This window comes from Leucopleurus acutus (genome assembly GCF_964270905.1).
Source record: "Leucopleurus acutus genome assembly, chromosome: 6".
NCBI classification, from domain to species: domain Eukaryota; kingdom Metazoa; phylum Chordata; class Mammalia; order Artiodactyla; family Delphinidae; genus Leucopleurus; species Leucopleurus acutus.
Window position 1 is genome coordinate 113,395,033 of NC_139149.1, and position 20,630 is coordinate 113,415,662.

Genomic DNA, 20,630 nt, shown 5'->3' on the forward strand with positions numbered 1-20,630 from the left:
ATGGAGATGCCAGGGTCTTCTGAGCGCTGCCAAAATGTCGATATGCAACAGCCACTTCTAGATTTGCTCAGTATCAAGGACCACGATCCCGGGGGCGCCCGGCCGCCTGGACCTCTCTCCCTTGCCGGCGCCTAAAGGAGGAAGAGGAGGAGACGCCCAGGCCGGATCCCCGCCGGGGCTCGGGGAGACGCGGCGCCAGACCTAGCCTGCGCGCGCTCCCCCGCCCGGCCTCCCCGCGCGCCCCGGCTCGGCCACGCCCCTCAGCCCTCGCCCCGCCCCCGCGGACCACACCCCACCCCCGCCTACCGGCCGCCGCCGCTTGCCCCTCCCCCAGCCTCCAGGCGACAAAGGCTCGGCCCCACCCCCTGATTTTCCACCCCTCACCCCCGCCCTCCCCTCGGCAGCTTCAGATAGGCCCCGCCCCTCCACTATAGCCTCGCCCACTAATTATTCACACCCCGCCCCGCCTTTCGGCCGCCTTCTAGACCCCGCCCCCTCTGAGCTTGCCCCTCCCCCTGCTAGTCCACACTCCGCCCCTGCCTCCCGGAGGCCCAGGCTAGGACCCGTCACCTCCTTCTCCAGGTTTTCCTCTCACCCCAGTCTCCCCAGGGGGCTCGGCTCAGACTCTACCCCCGCCGCCCAAGGCCCAGCGCCGGCGCAGGACCACCCCTCGCCCGCGGCCCCGCCTCCGAACCCCCGCCCCCTGGACCCCGCCCGGGTCGGGAGACCACCCCAGCAGCTGGCTCCCTGGTCCTGGTCTCCCGCGCCCCGCCCCCGCCCCCGCGCTGGGACCACCCTCCGCCCGCGGAGGCGGGGGCCAAGCGCTCGGGGCACTCTCGGCTGTCCCGGCCCTTCGCCGCCACCGCCGCCGCGCGGTGGTTCCCGCGGATCCGCGCGCGCCGCCGGCCGGGAGAGCTCTCAGACCGCGAGGCGAGCCGCAGGAACCCGTGGGACGCAATGCGAGCCAGGTAGGCAGGCTGCACCCCGGGCTGTCCCCTGCGGGCCGCTCCAGCCCCGCTCCCAGCCTCTCTCCCGCGGCGCCTGCTGGGGCTCGGCGGGTTTGCACGCCTCGCGGGCGCTGCTCGTTCCCCTGCCGCCTGAGTTCGGGGCTCCGGCGTGCCCGGGCGCGGCTGGCGCCGGACGGCTTCGGGAAGCCTCTCGCGCCCCTCGTGCTCCTGGGGGACCTAGTCACCCCGGCGCAGGCGGGCGAGCCGGGGTTCCGGACCCGGAGCGGCACTCATGGCCCCCGCGTACGCCCGGGGGATCCCTCTCCCCTGGCCCTTGCAGTTCCCGAGGCTGACCCTGAAGGGTGGCCCGCCTCGGCGACCGGACGCGTCCTCGGGGCGCTCGGCTCGGGGGGCTTGGGCGCTCTGAGGGCTGGAGGGGCCGGGGCTTCCTCTGGCGCGGCCCTGGGGGGGAGGGAAGGGCGCGCGGTCCCGGGTTAAACTTGGTGACAATGCATATTTCAACTTCTTCGGAGACCTTTCATTTTAGGATGGAAATGAAAACCCCGATTTCTGGCTTAGCCGTCCGGGGACCGAGCAGCCGCGAGGTGACAGCGCCGGCGGCGGGCGGGTGGGGACGGCCGGCAGAGACGCACGTTGCTGAGTGGTGTTTCCCGGGAAGCCCGCTCCGCGGTGCGGATTGGTGGTCTGTAGGATCCCTGCCTTGGAGTGCGGCGACTCCTAGCCCGGGGCCGGTCGTGCAGCCAGTGGGACCAGGCCGCGCTGGCCCTTCCCCGGGGTGTTGGGCGGCCGGCGGTGCCGCCAGGGGGGCGCAGCGGGACGGCGGCCGGGCTTCCTGCGTGCGGAGAGGCCGGTGGAGCCTCACCGGTCAATGAGATTTAAAAAGGGAACGCCGGGCTGGATTTTATCCGTGCTTATTCTTTCCAAGTTAGTGCAGCAGATCGGTACCGTGTGCTTTGTCAGTAGTAAGAAGTTCGCATAACTTTTGTTCCGATCACAAAAGCAATATATTCTCTGGGTAGAAATCGGAAGTATAAACAGTAAAACAAACCATCATTGATCCCACAGTTCCTACCGGCCTCAGTATTTACACTCTTTGATATTCACATTTCACAGGCTTGCCGATCTAATCGATACGTTTACCAGTGGAGCCTCTCTTGACCAAATGAAGGCAGTCCCTTTGTGCAACTCTCCCCTTTCCACCCTTCTAAATGGGTTTGTCTCCGAGCACCAAAGTTTGGGTGTATCGGCCAGGCTCCCTTCTCAGGCTGAGTCCCCTTGCCAGTGTGTGGTGTTCTCCATGCCTTCTGTAGGCTGGAGGTGGAGAAGCCAGCAGTCGGCTAGACCACTGGCTCAGACTGGATCGGCTGTGGTTTTGGTTCCTCGCCTTGAAAGAATGAAGGTAATGATTCTCAGTCTGCTGCTCAGAGCACCATAAAAGTTACTGGGTGGTTTGCACAGCGTTCTGACACCCTTGGGTGGACCGCCGCCATACTTTGCGGGGCAGGGGTGTCCCTTGCTTTCGTCATCAAATAAAACAGTCTATCTCCTACTTGGCCATCCTGACCAGGAAACGGGCGCCAGGAGGGACTGGTGGGGTCTGGAGAAGGTTCCTGGTTCCCTGCTCAGTACAGTCGGCCCAGGCTAAGCCCCTCAGAAAACGGGGGGCTTGGAAGGAGACAGAACTCCCCAATCCACCTTCCCTGTCTGCTTTCTGCACGTGGGCAGATGTGTAAGGGGGCTTTGACATTAAGACGGCCCCAGGAGTCACAGGCCCGATGCCCGGCCATCCAGAATGCCGAGGCCTGCTGACGCGAGAGGGAACAGTTGGTCCTGGGAGCAGGGCTCAGGCTGCGAGCAGCCCTGGCTTCCCAGGCATTTGTTTATGGCTCCCTTGTTTACGACATGAACAATGACCAGCTCAGACCTGCGGTGCCCGAGAAGCTTCTGTGAGCTTTAATTTTTTTCCTGTTGTCCCAAGCCTCTGGCATCGTGCTTTACGGGGCTTTTCAAACAATTGGGAGAAACTCGTATCATTTGTTAACGTCTGATACCGAAAGCCGGAGGTGCCACACAGGTTGCCTTTTGTTCCCCTCGCAAAGCCGCCGTGAAGGAAGCTCCCCTTTCTTTAGCAGGTCTCCAGGGCCCCAGCTGTCATTTGATAGTTTCCTTTTTTTTTCCTTGTCGCTCCCACCCGCACTCTGTTCTGCCCAATGTCTAGTAGCTGACCACAGCCCAGACACAGGGGGGACCCAGAAAATGGTCTGGGCAAGTTGCTGATAAGAGTCCTTCCGGGGCTCGTCAGCTCTTGGTACTGTGCCCCGAATTTTCTCCGCGTAGGGGGGAAGGGGGAGCCTTCCTGGATTTTCTTCCCTGCTGCTCTTTGCTAACTGGATTTCTGGTTACCCAGCAGCCTGGAATTGTTTTCCTGCCGGCTGCTTCAACAGACCTTTTTCTTATTCTGATGGTTCTAGTGTGAGGACAAGACTTGCTAACGTCAATGGGGTTTGCACCCCGGGTTCTGGGAGGCCACTCTTGAGATTAAATCCTGGCACTCAGGCCTGTGAAGTGTGGGAGGGTGTGTGCGCTTCCTTCTTCCTGGGGAGGAGGCCAGCTGGCTTCCCTCAGCTTCTTAAGGGGAGCCCTTGGCCCGAACAAGGTTAGGAGTTAACCGCTGTGCTGGGCCCTGGCTGACCTCACCCCATGCTCGGGACAAACCTCCATGGCTCCGTGTTTGAGGAACCAGCCGTGTGCCTGCCCGATACTCAACTGAGGAGAAGCCGTTGTTCAGCCAGTGGGCCTTGCTCCATCCACGTGGGTCTCCCTTAGCTTTGTTATTTTCAAATTCGACACCCGAATTGGGCCACGTTGCAGTTTTTCTTCTGAGAATTGGATTCGGGCCCCTGGGATATTTCCTAAGGCCCTGGAGATGGACACTAGGACTTCTTTGCCCTGAGGTCACTGCCTGATAACCAGGAACTAGGAAGGGTCACCGTGCAGCTAAGTAGACTTCACTGTGACTGCGTGGCCCGGAGGGGAACCCGGGGGCCATCCAGCGTTGCACTGGGCTTCCAGCGAGCTGGGTCCCCCGCCTCCCCAGCTGTTTGCACAATAGAAGTCCCATCTTCTCCCATCACACCCTGGAGAGTAACAAAAAAACAGTTCAGTCAGCCCTCACGCAAGGGGACCGTCCAGCTACTTACTCGGGGTCTTCCGGGGAGCCCGGGCTTGCTTCTCCCCGGGCCCCGAGGGCATCGTGTGTTACTGAACCACGTGTCTGATGCCATGAGTATCAGCGTCTCAGGGGAAAGGGTGTCGCGGTGTTCAGCCTTTAGAAGGCAAGAGAATGCCGAAGGTATTTTAGAAACAGGGTGTGTGATGTGTTTCTAGGAAGGGTGAAATTCCTTATCGTGCCTCACTGCTTCCCATCCACCAGGTGTAGAAAGTAGCTTCCCAAACCTTCAGTAAGAAAATGTGGGCTTGTGGGGATAGAACGGTGTACTGAGTTCAACTAATTTAAGTCAAGATTCGGGGTGTTTTTTAACGGGCATAGCTTGCTGAGGGTTTGTGATAGACCAGGTCTGGTGTGCACGCTTTTTTTTTTGCGGTACGCGGGCCTCTCACTGTTGTGGCCTCTCCCGTTGCGGAGCACAGGCTCCGGACGCACAGGCTCCACGGCCATGGTTCACGGGCCCAGCCGCTCCGCGGCATGTGGGATCTTCCCGGACTGGGGCACGAACCCGTGTCCCCTGCATCGACAGGCGGACTCTCAACCACTGCGCCACCAGGGAAGCCCCGGTGTGCACACTTTTATCCTTGCAAAAACAGCTAGGGGTTCCATTTTACAGGGAAGCTAGAATTGAAGTCGTTGCTCCAATCTAATCGTCCCAGTAAGTGCTTGATTTGATTCTGGACCTGCCTGGGCCCAGAGCTCTTCATCATAACTCCCAGTGTGCCAGAACGAAAGAAACAGGTCACAACTTCAGGAGCGTGAAGACACAGGGATGGAGATAGCAGAGTGCCTGCCTCCCTTACACAATGACCAAAAAAAGGTGATGAAATCTTTAAAACCCTTGGAATCTTCGTCGTCTAAATGGAAAGTAACCCGTTTGCACCTTTGCTCCCCGGGAGCCGTGCCCTTGCGCCCGGTCTGCAAGGTAAAGTTTGATGTATTTGGAAGATTGCGATTTTGGAGGTGGGACAACTCAGACAGAATCTGCTCTGAAGTTTGTCCTCGTACCATGAAAAGAGGGTATTCTGGGCAAATGAGGTTACTAGAATAAGATTAAGATTATGGAAAGGCTGTTGAGTAAATGTAAGCTAAGGGTCCGCCTTCCACTTTACAGTCAAATAAAGGATATACTGATGAGATTATTCCTACCTGCTCCATCAAAGCTAGGTCTTCGGGGAACTCTCAGAGCTGACGCCTGGTAGCCCAACTCTTCTGAACAAATTGAAAAGAATCCTTTCCGAGAAAGAATTTTTGTGGTTCCGTATTCTTACTAGATCTCCCTCCCATCTCTCTCCCCTTCCCTGTTCTCCCGGTCTGCTTCACTGAGGAAAAGCCTGCCCTGTTCTTATGAAACAGGGAAGCCTCCTAAGCTCCGTAGGCCTGGAAGGAATTCACACGTTCCCTTTCGTGGCTTTTTCCATGTTGCAGGTCCCTGAGCCCGAAGTGTGCTGGGCAACCTGCTCCCCGGAAAAGAACAAAGCGTCTTGATGGTAGCGTCCGTCAACTGCCCTGGTGTAAATCCTCCCGCCATGGCTGATTTCAAGCTGCCAGTCGGGTCTGGCAATATAACTGAGTATTTGACAGTCTGTGTAGCCAGTTAGAGTGGGCTGCAGCTTGCCTTTCATCGCACTGAGCTCAGCAGCTCAGCCCCCCTTGTAGAATGGATGGAATGGTTGCCTGGGCTTCTGCTTGGACCATGGCTGCCCAGGAGCTATGCGTACTGAGAGGATTTGGATGTCATCGAGTAGCCTAGTTTGGCCAGCAAGAGTAGAGTGCTTCAAAACTCAGACTCCACATTAAAATCACCTGGGGTATTTTAAAAGCTGCCCAGTGGAATCGGCATTCTGTGTGTATCCAGGGTTGAACTCCACGGATGTAGGGAATTTGCGTAAGAAGAAAATTAGAGGTGTGCTTTGAGATTAGGCATGGCAGACCCTGTATTTGAGGCCAAGGAGGTGAACGTTTTCCGTGTGGGGTGAGGGAAGGTTTTCCAGCAGAAGCCTCGGCGTGGAGGAAGGGCCCACATGTTCCCAGTTGCCAGTCGCCAGTCTGACTCCGGTGGCCCCTCCGCGGTGGCGGACGACATTGTTTTGCCTTGGTTGCTTCTGCCGGTCTGGAACGGAGACGGGTCTTTGCGGAGGAAGGGGGGGTCCAGGGTGAAGTGAGAGATCGCTCCTTGGGGAGATGGCCCCTTGGGTGGGTTTGGTGAGTTGACCTCGGATGTCGCCGCAGAGAGCCGGCGCCTAGGGGAGCTTCCCAGGACCGTCCAAGTGAAGAAGGAGAAGCTCAATGGCTGAGGAAAGGAGAAGCTCAATGGCTGAAGAAAGGAGAAGCTCAATGGCTGAGGGCTCTTCACGCGTCTGAGCTTGGTTGCTCGCGTAAGCTGATTACTTTTTCGCCGTCATAATTAGCAGTCCAGTCATTTAAAATGTAAGCGCTTCCTTGAGAGGCAGCGGGCGCGTGGGAAGGGGAGTGTCACTGAACTTCGGAGCCAGGCTCGTGAGCAGGAAGGGGCCAGCCAGGCCCGCAGGTGCAGACTTAAGGAGCCATCTCCCTTGGGTTGTACACACGCAGTGTCCGCCCTGCTGGTCAGGGGTCACCCGTGTGAGAGAGGGCTGGCTCGGGCCTCGCTTCCTTAGAGCCGAACCCGTGATCGTGGAAGAGCTCGCTGCAGCCTTGAGCGTGGAGTGGGCCTGGGAGCACGCTTCTCAGTCACCCCATGAAGATGGGGCGGGAAGGCCAGGGGGCGGGGGAGAGAAGCAGCTGGAGGTGGGAGAATGTGTGCCGCGTGTCCCTGAAGCCAAGGAGAAGGTTGGGGTGTGGGGGAAGGGAGCCCCGTGCAAACGGGACAGTTCTGGTTACAAATCATCAGAGAACTAACACCCGGAAGTCTAGGGGCCACTGGGTTTGGCTTGTTAGGGCCATGTGACTGTGGTAGTGGGGAAGCTTCTAGAAAACCAAGGACAAGGGGTATAGGCCACTGAGTTAGTGATAAAAGAAAAAGGACTGTCTTTTGAGGATATCAAGGCAGGAAGGACCCAGAGCTGAGTCAGAGGCCCTGGGATGCTCCGGGCTGCGGAAGCCTCGCTGGGGGCTGACAGGGTGTTAGGACCAGCGCGGAGCGATGGAGGGTCCAGTGAGGGGGTGTGGGCGGCCTGGGGACTGTCAGGGATAGAGGTGGGTGTGAGTGGTTGTCATTGGGAGCAACTGGTTAGAAGACTCCCTCGCCCCCGTGCCTTTTCACCAGCCTTTTTTGGGGGTTGGCTGGGGGCCTCATTTGCCCCTGAGTCCCAGCTCCCTGAGGCTCCTCAAGGAAGGCTTTCCTGACTGCCCAGGCCAGGAGCTGACCGCTGCTTCCTCACCTGTCCGTTGTCCCCCTAGGCGGGGCTCTGCTAGGCATGGGGCTGCATCTTTATCTCTGCATCCTCGCTGCACAGACAGCACATTCGGTGAGTGAAGAGGGACCAGCCAGGATGAAGACCGAGGGTGGTGCCCCACCAAGGGACCGGATAGCCTCAGCGCCGAGAGCCTTCTTAGACATCTTCACAGCTAAAAATGACGCTAAAGGATAGAAGTAATTTCTGTGAACGATGATCAGCTGACTTGTAAACGCTGTCCAGTGGCCCCCTTGCAGCTCTGCCCTTTACCGTTTCATTGAGTCCAGCTTCCCGCCTTTGTTTACCCGTTCATGCTGTGGCCCTTTTGGGAAGGATTTTAATGTTTATAGCTTTCGGATACAGAGAAATACAGCTCTTCCTCAACTTAGGATGGGGTCGTGTCCCGATAAATCCATCGTACGCTGAAAATATCGTCAGTTGAAAGTGCATTTAATTACACCTAAACTACCCAACATCATAGTTTAGCCTTCTCTAACTTAAACGTTCTCCAAACGCTTAGAGTAGCCGACAGTTGGGCAGAATCATCGAACACAAAACCTGTTTGGTAATCGAGTTTTGAATATCTCACGTAATTGATTGAATATTATACAGAAAGTGAAAAACAGAATGATTGTCGGGGTGCAGAATCATTTTAGGTGTGTCGGTTCCTGGCCCCGGTGATCACTCCCTGCCCTGCCCAGCATCATGGGAAAGCGTCAAACCCACATACGCTAGCTTCCAGAAAAGGGCAAAATTCAAAATTCGAAGTACTATTTCTACTGAATGCATATTGCTTTCACACCCTCGTAAAGTCAAGAGATGTAAGTCAGGGACCATCTGTAAATGGAGTATCTGAAAAATGCAGGTACCTTTAAGCATTTTAAAATTACCCTGAGAAGCGTCGTTTTGACAAGTGGTGTCAAATATTTGTATATGTCCCTTACAGAAGTAGAAAATAAAGGTCCGTGTTTGAATTTAACTGGGAATAATGGTTGGAGCTGGTGTATTGATAGCACATATAAGTAATTCATGTGAAGGGCTGGGCCAGGGCCTGTGATCCAGGGCCCCTGGGCAGCCTGTGGTGGCGGTAGTGATGGTGTAAAAGCCGTCACCTACTATGGTCTGGTCTCACGTTTCCTCCCCATCATCCCGTCCCAAATACCCTCTTGCAGAAGTTGTGGGTTTTTCCCCCTTGTGGCTTCGGAAGTCAGCGTTTCCGACGTTTTTAGGAGGACAGCTCTATTCTGGTTCTGTGCCGGTCGGCAGTCATTTGGCTACCTCACTTTTAGGTGCTGGATTAGGAAACCAACGTTTCAAATTTTGGCCACATTTCAGGCCCATGTTGGAGTCTTCTGTACATGGCTCTTTCTTTTCCGTCAATCAAATATGAAGCAACACGATTTGCACAACTGAAATTCATTATAGGTATTCAAGAATTAAGTGACTAACCGTCCGTCGTGTGCTTCTAGACACTGTTGTTTGTACCCAACGCATCGTCAGGGAACAGAAATAGCTGAAATAAGTTTTCACAGACTGGAAGGTGACAAGTGAGGAGAGGGGTGGAGTCGGCAAGCGACACCCCAGTCCGAGACCTGGGATCCAGAATGACCCTGGCTGGTAGGCTGGGGGGACCGGCAGCCAGTGGCTGGAGGCCTCTGTGCCTCTTTGCAAGAAGGCCTTACCTGCCCTAGCTACCTTGGGGGGTGGGGGAGGGAGGTGAAGCATCTTGTGTTCAACATACGTCCTTTCTAGATATATGAATTGTATGGGAAGAGGGAAAGAGTTTGCTGTGATTTTTCGTTCTTTTCTTAAAAAAACCCTGTCTGCTTAAGTCCCCCCCGCCACCCCCCCACAGTTACTCAAGTAATCGAATGTTCATCTTAGAAACCTTAGAAAATGCGAAAGGAGAAAAAAGTTTCATCAGTGGAATTCTGCCACTCAGGGTAACTGCTCTGGGCATTTTTGTGTCTTTCAGGTATTTTCACATGTAAATCTAGACTCTTCCAAACAAAACAGGACGGTGGAGTGGGAACTTGTTTTTAGTTCACTGGATACCTGATGTGTAGTAATCCTTCAATCAGTCATTCATTGTTGAATGAACATTATGCTTTTTATTGAAAATCGTTGACATATCTCCAGATCAATAAGTACAGGTTTGCATCCTGTACTTTGCATCCCATTTGTTTGGGGATGCACCCTCTTTAACAAGTCCGCATTCATGGACAGTTTCCAGTGGCTTTGAAATTATAAACAGCACTGCAGTGAACATCTTTCAATACATGCAAGCTTCTTCTTCCAATGAGTTTTGTTCTTTTATCCTTAAAATGTATGAAGAACTTGTAACTATATTAATGGTTGAGTGAACCGTATAATTGCTGCTCAGAAAAGCATGTCCAAAGGAAAGTTCCATCAGTGGAAGGTATTAAGTACTTTGAAGAAGACTTGGTGAACTTTGAGACCAGTCTTAGCCTTGCTGGGACTCCTCTGAGGGGAACTGATTTCTGATCATCAAGAGAGCTAATGTTCTCTGCATCGTGAGCTTCGCGGACAGGGGTTGGAAGTGCACATCTCAATTTTAGGGAGAGCACATACATGCCACTTTCAGAAACAGTAACATATGGGGGAAACCGTGTGTCCTAAAACCTAGGAGATGTTTCTGGGGGGCGTCTTCAGGGCTCACTCCTTCCCAGAAGCGGACGAGTCCGATTTCCACGCGTTCAGCTTCAGGAACTGGCACTCCAAGCTCCCCAGGGTCCTGTCACTGTGGGCGTTGAGTGATTCCTGGAGCTGCGTCCCTTGATGAGCTGCGGTTTGATTTGGCACACGGTGACGGCCCAGACTTGCTTTTTGAGACCTTTGGGTTCAGTAAGAGGAGAAAGTACTTAGTGCCTTCCGCTGATGGTAAGGCCGTAATTTTGATTTCTAGCTGTGGTCTGGTGTCACAGGACTTCTTCATTCTGGCAGGAGAGGGAGGCTGAGTTATGGGAGGAATATTTGTTGGCCTGTGTCCTGCGTGTGGTTCTGCAGGGGGCCTGGCTGCCTCCTCTGTCCTGGCTCCGAGGTATCCATGAGTCATTTTTCACTGGTGGTAGATGAGGCGGCACTTTTCGGGCTGTCCTTTCGTGCTGGCTGTTTGCTCTGGGTGCCAGGTCCACCTCATGGAGTTTTGGGGGGCTTGAGAGCCAGGCCCTCTTGTAACTCTCTGGGACGTTGCCCTAGCCGCCCCCCCTGCCCCCCGTTAGCTCGTGTTTGACTTGAACTCATTCATTCCCTCCCTCACTCCGATTCCAGTGTGTGCCAGATGGGCTGTGGGGGATTGGGGGGATGGAGAGACCACCAGGGACAGCCTCTGTGCAGGGAATCGGCCACCAGTGCCCCAGGAGAGGAGGTCAAGTTTCCCCGGGTGTGCTGGGGTTCGGGACTGGCTCCCCAAAGAAGCCCTACTAAGTAGGGGGACTGGAAGGAATTGGGTGGTGCCCACAGAGGGGACTTGGGGGCAGCGGGTGGTTGAGTGAGTGCCAGGAACCGATAGGGGTGCCGGCTTTCTGGGAGCACCGGGTGGGGATGTGAGAGGCAGGGGGCAGGTGGCTGGAAGGGCAGGTCCTTCTGGGCTTCAGTCAGCTTTGAACTTTTATCTCAGGCCACCAGGAAGACAATTACACGTGTGAGCCTGACTTGCAAGGGGCCCGGGAGGTGAGCTGATGACTGTGCCCTCCTCTCACAGCCCTGATGCCCCACAGCCGCCTTGGGTTCCCCTCCTGGGGCTCCTGGCGCCCCACTCTGCAACCCACACGGGGCACCTCTCCCTCCTGACCTGTGAGAGTCTCACAGAATCATCCGATTGATTAAATGACCAACGTGTTCAGTTTTAAGAGTTACGCTTCTTACCCAAAATGACACTTAGAAACTGAGCCAACTGTCGGGTCGTTAAAAGAGTCCCAGCATCTTATATTCCAGAAAGGAAAAGGTACTGATGAAGGTGTGGAGATTTTCCAGATAAAACAACATCAGAGGGACCCAGTGAGACAGATGAGAGCACCTTGCCCTGGTCAGTTGAGTCCCTGGCGGTCTCTGAGCGTGGCTGTCCCCCCAGGACACGGCTCGGGAGCACAGGCAGGGCGAGTCCTGGTTCTCCTTGTCAGGTTGCAAACCTCACCAGGCCGGGCAGTCATTCCCCTCCTGACATCCCCCTTCTCTACCCCACTTGAGTTGGTCGCTGCAGAGTTTGCTGGTCTTGTGGAGGATTTCTGTATTTAACCCACATTAACCTGGCTAATCCTGTGTCTACTTCTGGGGAAAAACTTCTGCTCCAGTCGGACACCCAGCTGTCCTCAACTTGCTCGGGGTAACACCGTGACTTTATCAAGGTTAAAAGGGACAGAACTGAAAGCTGGAAAATGATGTCATAAACACCGCTTTTTCTGTCATTAGTGAAATTGTCAAGAAGTTGGCTGCTTGCTAAATTGAGGGTCATTATTGTTCTGGAAAGAAGCAGGGTTATTTTGATGAGCAGGAAAATGGAAAGACTAGCAGTGATTCCCTTGGGGGTCCGGTGTTGGCAGCCTGAGAGTAACAGGTGAGTAAGGCATTCAGGACACGCCGTTACGGCTTAGCAGGTAACTGTAAATTAGGCATAAGGGGAAAACTTGAGCGTGTGTGACTTTGAATATGTCAGGTTTTTTGCGGTTGTCCTTTGCCTTCAGGTTTTAGTGCTGGGAATTTGCAGACGGGCAGCTCTGTAGAGCTTGCACACAGGGCTGGAAGGGAGTGAACAGAAATAACAGTGGTTTGGGTGTGAAAATTGGTGGGCTGTCATCTCCCACCCAACCGCAAGCCCCTCCGTTGTCTTTAACAAAACAAAGTGAGCTGTAAATTTAACATGTTTTGGGGAGAAAAAGGAGAAATGACGGCTAATATTTGTGAAACACCTACAGGCAGTCAGTATACCAGGTCCTCTCACGTACACATGAGATCCTCCCAAAACGCAGAGGGGTAGGTGGCCTTGTTCACGTCTTAACCGATGATGAAACTGAAACCAAGAGGATAGTTATTGTGTCCATGGACGCAGCGAGTATCGGAATATACCAGGGAGTAAACTTTTATGTGGTCTCTATGCGTGGATATTAACTGAGGGGGTTATTTACCCAAAACATGAATGCCAGGCCGTACATGCAGCCGTCCCATTGTGGATACGTGGACTATTGGAGTGGGAGGATTAAGTGCATTGAAAATGACACAGAACCAGACGTTGCCCTGGAGGGTATTCATTCACGAGCACCTGTCAGATCAGCGCTGCCACACGCCTCCCGCTTCTCGCCCCTGTGGGCCCGTCTTAGACAGCGGCATCTTGTTTTTAATGTTATATCGACTCTTTCTCACATCCTGCATTTGAGGATGCCTGTGCCTTGACTCTCTTATCTTCCTCTGAATTACAAGGATCAGAAACCTCGGAAATAGTTCTTTTCATTGATGGCGAATGGTGCCCGTATCAAACTAATGTACACATTGCCTGTCCGTGGAGAAAGCATACATGCTCTCCTTAACGAAGCTGACATTACCCTTGATAATAGGAGTAGTACAAAGATATGTAATCCCACTTTGCTAACAAACTGTGTTTTCGTATCCCCTCTCCTTTGGGTCCTTGTCTGGCGTTCTTGCGTAGCACCTTTATGCTGTGCTCATAACGATGGTAATAATTAGGACACCAGTAGCATATGCCGTATGCCAGCCAACGTCTTCAGCATTTTACCTCTAAACTATTCATCTTTCCATCCTGTGATGGGAGGGACACTTAGCATGTCTGGATCACAGGGAAGCTAGGGTGCCAAAGGGGAAGGGACTTGTCTGGCCCATGAGTGCAGAAGCCAGGATTTGGGTCTGAGCCACCAACTTTTACCTGTTCTGCCCCGCACCGGGGGCCAGGTCTCCCCCAGGCGGGGAAATCCTGGGGCCAACAAGGTGCTTATGGGAACCAGGCCGGGGGCGGGAGGCGGACGGGTCAGGGAACGTGAGGTCTCAGGTGAGATGAGGATGGGCAGGTAACAGCCAGGTGGCTCGTCTGACGGGGACGATTCCCGACCCCCAGCCGGAGCCAAGGCTTGAGCACAGGAGAGACCTTAATGCTGGGGGGCGGCAGGGGAGCTGGGCAGGAAGGGGGGGGGTCTCAATCCACTCCCCCCCCACTGCACTGTCACACTTGGCACACATGTGAGCCCTCCTGCTGTGGCCCAGTCCTCTCCTGCCTCCTTCAAAGCTGTCGTTTATCAAGATCTGCGCCCATCAGGCCCTGTGCCAGACATTCGGTCAAGGTGTCTTCATGACTCTGCGTGGTAAATGTTTTAGAGGTAAATCTTTGTACCTAAAGAGCTGGTACTCAAGTAACTGTTTTATGGTGCTTTTCTGATTAGCCATGACATGTTCAACTAAGAATTAGTGCAGTATGGGAAGCTCCCTGCTTACCGTCATGGTGCCTCCGGTTTTCCTGCCTGCCAGCCATGGAGGAGCCACACTGGACTTCCCTCCGTCAAGCAAGGGTGGCCGTCTGGTCCTCTGGGACCCATGCATCCACGGCTGACGGGATGAAAGGTGGGCTTTGGTCCACCAAGGGATCTGGGACCCCGGTTACCTTGGTGACCACAGTGATGACTGATGAAAGGTTCCAGATCTTGCCTCATTGGCCGCTTGAACTCATGGGGGGATATTTGGAAGTAGCAACATCAGTAGAACCATTGGTGGGCCGTGGGGTGGGTGGGTTTACAGCGGTGTTTCCGTGCTATGGTACTCTGGAGAAGCACCTGAGTGCCTGGCGCCAGGTGGACCCCAATGCCGTCCTTGTTGTTTTCCAAGGCATCTCTCGTTTCTATTTTAATATCCTCTTTAACCCAAGAGTTATTTGTTTAAGTATTTAATTTCTTTCCTTGTCTATTTTCCCCTTTTTCCTCCCTCTTACTTTCCAGTTAACTTCTGGTTTGACTGCGCTGGGGCCAGGGGCTGTCCCATACAGTTTTCTAATTTGGAGAGTTTTTCGGGTGTCAAGAATGCTTCTGAGTGTTTGCGAATGTCCCTTGGATACTCGCACGGCCTTTTGCATTTTCTCCAGGACGTGGAGGTGGGTGTGGATCATTTAAGTTATGCTCGTTGATTATGTTATGTTTCATGGTGTTACCAGATGGTGCTCTGTCCGCTGCGCTGTCAGATTCGAGGGTCGGGCTCCTGTTTCCCGACGTGACTGCGGTTTTGTCAAGTTCTCTGGATCAACTCTAGCAGCTTCTCCTTCGTACGTGTTAGTTGTTCTTTCAGCATAATTGGATCTTTTGATCGCTTCACCATTTTGTCAATCAAAAAATGCTCTTGTGTGTGTATTCAGTGTTTGTGGCCTGAATTTTACCTTTTCTGATACCGCTTTACTGTCACCCCTTCTGGGTCATTTTCAGGTGTGTTTCACGCAGAGACAAATGCTTCTCCTCACTGGGTTAGAGCCCCTTCCTGGGTGATTCACGTTTGTTGTACTAACTCGTACGCTCGGTTCCATTGCTGCCCTGTTCCTTGAAGGGCTTGCTTCTCGTGTCCTCTTGCTGACTGTGGTTTGGAAGGCAGACCCGTGGCCCGTGGCTTAGTTGCATTCATTGAAAAGGAGAAATTCCTGCTGTAAGTGCCTGGTGCGTGTTGAGAGCCGTGTCAGGACTCGGGTCTGCTGCTCCCCGGACAAAGTGAGCGTTTCAGCCAGGCTTCCTCCCCCAGGTCCCCTCTTCCCAGGGTCCACGGGCGCCGTTTTCCTCCTGTGACGTTGCATCCGTGATGCCTGCCGAGTTCTCTGGTTCTCTAATCAGTTGGGGTTTGCAGTCTTGAGTGTGCTTTGATTTTGTGTAACACTTGGATCTGGGGATGACTGAGGTGCAGTCAGAGCCTGGCCTGTAGACTTTCGGGGCCCCCTCCCCAGCGCTCGGTCCCTTCTGTGCGTCTGGGAGGTTGTGTGTTGTCACGTGGACAGGGTTTCGGTGGGACCCCGTGGTCACATGGCACTGGGTGCTGGCCTCAGTTGTGCCTGGCGTGGCTCTGTGACCTGCCTTTGCCTGGGAGGCGGACCCCCACCCCACCCCGTCCTTGCTGCTCGTTCCTTGGTTCCCTCAGTAGACACGCCTGGCGGCTTCAGCGTGCTGGACACGGTTCAGCCATGACCTTTGCCCTTTGCCAAGAACTGAGAACACAAGCTGATCGTGTTTCTTCCTGACCTGCACACTCCGAGGCCTTCCTGGTTTCACAGAGTAAGCCTGAGCTCTTCAGCACGGCATTGGGTCTGGAAGGCCAGCCTTCGAGCTTTCTGTCTGGCCTGCCCGTCTCTGCAGCTGCCCGCTGGTCCCTGAGATGCCACAGTGGTCCCCAACCTGATGCGTGTGGACCCTCCTCCTCAGGCCTTCAGGCTAAATGTCACACACACACACACACACACACACACACACACACACACACACACACACAGTCTCTCTCTCTCTCTCTCTCTCTCTCTCTCTCTCTCTCACTCACTCTCTGTAACCCCTAACGTCTTCCTGTGTTAGCTCCAGCTACGTTGGTCACAACCGTTGCAGTCATTGGTATTGAGGACTGGCCTGCATGCCATCCTTCCTTTCTCCTGAACTTAAGGGGGGGTCTTGGTGAACCTCTGTACCTCAGCTGGGCTTCTCTCGTGCTCCGAGCGTCACACTCACCTGTGAGGGTTGCTCAGGTCCCTCCCTTAGAGTCAGTTGGCCTTGGGCTGGGCCCCTTGCGTCCTTCGTTTTAAAAGCATCCTAGGTGACTCTATGCCCAGCTTAGAGTGACCCCCATTGGAACCCATGTCTTGAATGGCATCATTCCTTAGATGATGGTTTTTCAAAAATGTCACGGTGCTTATTAAATTGTTTTATCGTCAGAATAGAGTGCTTTTGTAACAATTACAAATATTACCGACACCTGGCAAGTGAAAAGTGAGTCACTCGTCCCCACTGGAGCAGGCTGTGTCTCTGCTTTTAACCACCTTCCTCGGGCTAATTCCATTGTGTTGTGGATTCTTCTGCCGACCTGTATCGCTCAGGTTTCCGAGTCTGTATTCCCAAGCGGGGCTTAGGTATAGTTTCCTTTCTGGTTTGTTAGCTCTAGGGGTCAGGATCACTTTTTGCCTCGTAAAGCGATTGGCAAGGAGACTTTTTTAAAACTGCTTTGGGCCTGTCTTGTGGGGCCCCAGGCCCCAGTGGAAAGGAGTTCCATGTGTGCTGCCGCGGGGCGTGGCCAGACTGAAATTCCAGAAACTACGTGAAGAAAACAAAATAGGCTACTGTATAGGACCTCCCTCTCTTTTCTTTTTTTTTTTTTTTGCGGTACGCGGGCCTCTCACTGCTGTGGCCTCTCCCGTTGCTGAGCACAGGCTCCGGACGCGCAGGCTCAGCGGCCATGGCTCCCGGGCCCAGCCGCTCCGCGGCATGTGGGATCTTCCCGGACCGGGGCACGAACCTGTGTCCCCTGCATCGGCAGGCGGGCTCTCAACCACTGCGCCACCAGGGAAGCCCCCTCCCTCTCTTTTTAAAAATTTTATTTATTTTGAATTGTGGTTTAAAAAAAAAAAAACCTAGTAAAACATTTACCATCTTAACAGTTCTTTAAAGTGTACAGTTGAGTAGTGTAAATTGTATTCACATGGTGGTACAACAGGTCTTTAAAACTTTTTCGTCTTGCAAAACTGAAACTTACCCATTAAAAGTTTCCCCATTTCCCCCTCTCCCCTAGCACCACCTGATAACTAACCACCGTTCTACTTTCTGTTTCTGTGACTTTGACTCTTACACAGCCCAGATAAGTGGAATCATATAGTGTTTGTCTTTTTGTGACTGGTGTTTGTTTCACTTATAATGTCCTCAAGGTTCATCCAGGTTGTAGCACGTGACAACTGCCTTCCTTCTTACGGCTGAAAGATATTCTGTTACATGGAGAGACCGCAATTTGTTTATCCATCCCTGTGTTCTTGGACATTTGTTTTGTACCTCTCGGCCATTGCGAATCACGCTACTGTGAATGTGGGTGGGCAGATATCTCTTTGAGATGCTGCTTCCACTTCCTTTGGACAGATACCCCGAGGTGGGGTTACTTTATCATAGGATAGTTTTATGTCTAACTTTCTGAGGATCCTCCATACCATTTTCCACGGCGGTTGTACCAGTTTACATTCCCACCAACGCCGCACAAGGGTTCCAGTTTCTCCATGCTCGTCCACACTTGTCAGTTTCCGTTTTTTGCCCGTAGCCAGCCTAAGGGGTGTGAGGTGACGGCCCATGGTTTTGATTTGCATTCTCTAAAGATTCGTGTACTGACCATCTTTTCCTACGCTTATTGGCTTAGCCTGCCCTTTTTAAACAGTATTTAGTTAGATTTTCTTTACAGCGTTTTTGAGGCGCCTTTTTCTTTATAGGTACTTGTGGTAAAAATGAAAACTCAAGTGGATTGATGCAGAGTTTGAGGGATTCTCCCACGTACATGTGCTGGGGGAGCTTATTTCTGAATAGACCATTCAGAAGGGGGAGTTCCTTGTGAAAAGTGGGCACACCCCCGCTCCCACCCCCCACCCCTTCCCCGCATTCATCCCAGAAAGCCACGTTCCCCTTTGCGGGTTGTTTAAAGAGTCGATATAGTTCAAATGCGTTGTGACGACTGTCACTCTGTAGACTTGAAATGTAAGAATTGAAGCCACCCAGTGCCTCTAAAAGGGGGGCCATCGGTTGTCTTCTCTGTTTCTTTACAAGTAATCCATGCTTATCACAGATTTAGAAAATACAGCCTGCAGGAGAAATGAAAAGTCATCTGACTGCCTGTCACCCCATCACTGTCACACGGATGTGGTGTTAGGAACGGGGTCGTTCGTGCTCATTCCTGCAGCCTTTTTTCACTCGGCAGCTGTGCGGAACAGCGTTCTCCGGCCACACCAATGTTACCCATGCCACGCGGCTCCTTAGCCGTCCCTGGGACGAGTTGAGTGCCGTGGTCTGAGGAGGTGATGTCAGCACTTCTTCACGACCCCTGCATTGATTGAAAGCAGTAGCTCACCCACTCCTGTGCATTCCAGTTTGGACATCTCCCTCCCAGCCTCGCTGCCTAAGGTGGAATTGTAGTAGGCGTCCTCCGGCAGGAGAAGCACCTTCCCTTCGCTTCTCTGCAGGATGAGCTGCAGGTTGGTAGTTTCAGTGCTCCGTTCCGAAACGGAGCCGGCAAGGAGCTATCTCATCACTGCCTGTTCTGCGGTGGTACCAGGCTGATAGTGATTCCAGCTTCCGGAGAAGAAATGCACGTTACACACTCTCTGGGCCAGGGAGGCTGCCTCGTCCCTTCAGCTGGACGCTTCCCAGAGACCCCTCCTTTTTCTGAAGCCTGAATTTGGGGGCTGTAGCTCGCACTGCCCACCCGAGTGCGAGCCAATCTCGAAGTCTTTTTCCTGCGTCCACTTTGGTAGGTTTGGTTTGGAACCTTCGAGAGGGAATGTTTTCACTTGCCTCAGTGGGTCAGCTCCTCACCTGGGGGAAGGTCAGTTGGAGATTCGGGAAAGGCGTGAACTGGATCCTTTGCTGCCCCCTAAAACGTGCAGTGTGGGGGGCGGGTAGGGTGGGCGGCCCTGTGGACTCGCAGCCCTTGGCTAACAGTTAACCTGAAGTGCAACTCTGGGTTTGCCACACCCTCTGGGAGCCCAGAAGCTTCTGGAATCTTTAGCTCCACTTGGCCCTGAGGCTCCTGCCTTGATGGGCTGGCCCTTCAGCTGCTCCGCGAGGCTGGAGCTCTGCTCCCTCGCTGCGTGGACCAGCTTCCTTAGCTCAGAAAGAGTGAGGGGTTCGTGCCCAGCACAGCTGCTCCGGCTTCGCTGTAGCCCCCCCACCGCTTCCCCGTTCACTGGCAGGTACTGGGTTGCTTTTGGCCGCTGGGTGGGAGGAGGGGCAGGAATGAGGTGGCTCTGAGCCAGTCTGTGTGCCCACCCCGGGGCATGCAGCTCATCCTTAACTGCTCAGGCCTGCTGCCCGAGACACGTGGTGATTTGCGATGGGGATAATCGTGAAACTTAACCCCGATCACAGGCGCGTGTGGAGTATGCCTGGCTCACATCTCAGCCCAGCTGGTAGCGGCCTGGCCCCCCGAGGAGACAGGGCAGGGACGTGGGTGTGTGTTGGCTGGGGGTACGGTGATTCCTTGGGACTGGCTTGGTGCACAGCTGGCCGTGCCTGCCAGTGTCCAGCGGCTCTGTTGTGGAGAGCTCTTCGGGAGAAAGGAGCTTGGTTTGGGTTGAGTTGTTTTCCCCAACAGGAATCCTTCCGGCCTGTGAGCTCTGGGGCAGCGCAGTACTGAGCCCTCTGCCCGCAGCTGCTGCCCCTTGTCACTTTCACAGTTGGAAAAACTTCCCTGGGGAAGTTCAGTCACGTGCCAAGGCCACCGTGGCAGACCTGAACCCAGACGTCCTGCTGCCCCCGAGCTTGGGGCCCCTTCCATCCAGGGCCTGAATTCATCCTGTAACCAGCTTTTACCTTCCTTTGCCTGGAGGCTCATGCCTGGTTCTAGAATCCTACCTAGGAAGCAGGCACTGTGAGCCTCTTCATGCAGCGTTTGGGGAAACCGAGGCATCAAGAAGTTCCCCCAAACTTTGAGGGTCAAAAATCGAACAAAAGTGGTTTGACTTGGAGGCTTCTCTCTTCCCTCCCCACCCCCCAGCCACTTTGCTGCTTCTCTTCCAGAAAGGAGCTAAAAGAGGATGTGTTTCTTTCCTCCCGTCTCATCCTCGGGGCTCCTCCACCCGAAGTTTCCAGGTTGCACACAGACGCTGAGCAATTCTCTAAACTGATTGATGACTCCAGAGCACAGGGGTCTGGGGCAGAGTGCAGTGTCAGGGACGGTGTATGTCCCCATACGTGCCGGCGTCTCCTAGGGTTTGGGGCCCAGCTCTCATCCAGTGACCCCTCTGAGGGACGCCCACAGACTTGAGGGACCTCATCAGGTAATCCATCCATCGTGCAGGGGGGCCCCCCAGGTCACCTGGCCAGGTATGTATAGAGG

The 20,630-nt window shown here is 54.1% G+C and overlaps 1 protein-coding gene across 1 annotated transcript in view; it reads left to right on the forward strand.

Annotated features, from left to right (window-relative positions):
- The first annotated feature begins 881 nt into the window (after nt 1-881).
- Nucleotides 882-20,630, forward strand: part of SH3BP4 (SH3 domain binding protein 4) — a 93,238-nt gene continuing 73,489 nt past the window's right edge. Inside the window, exon 1 of the mRNA XM_082841337.1 lies at nt 882-968. The gene's annotated coding sequence lies outside the window, so the exon portion shown is untranslated. The remainder of the gene's footprint in view (nt 969-20,630) is intronic.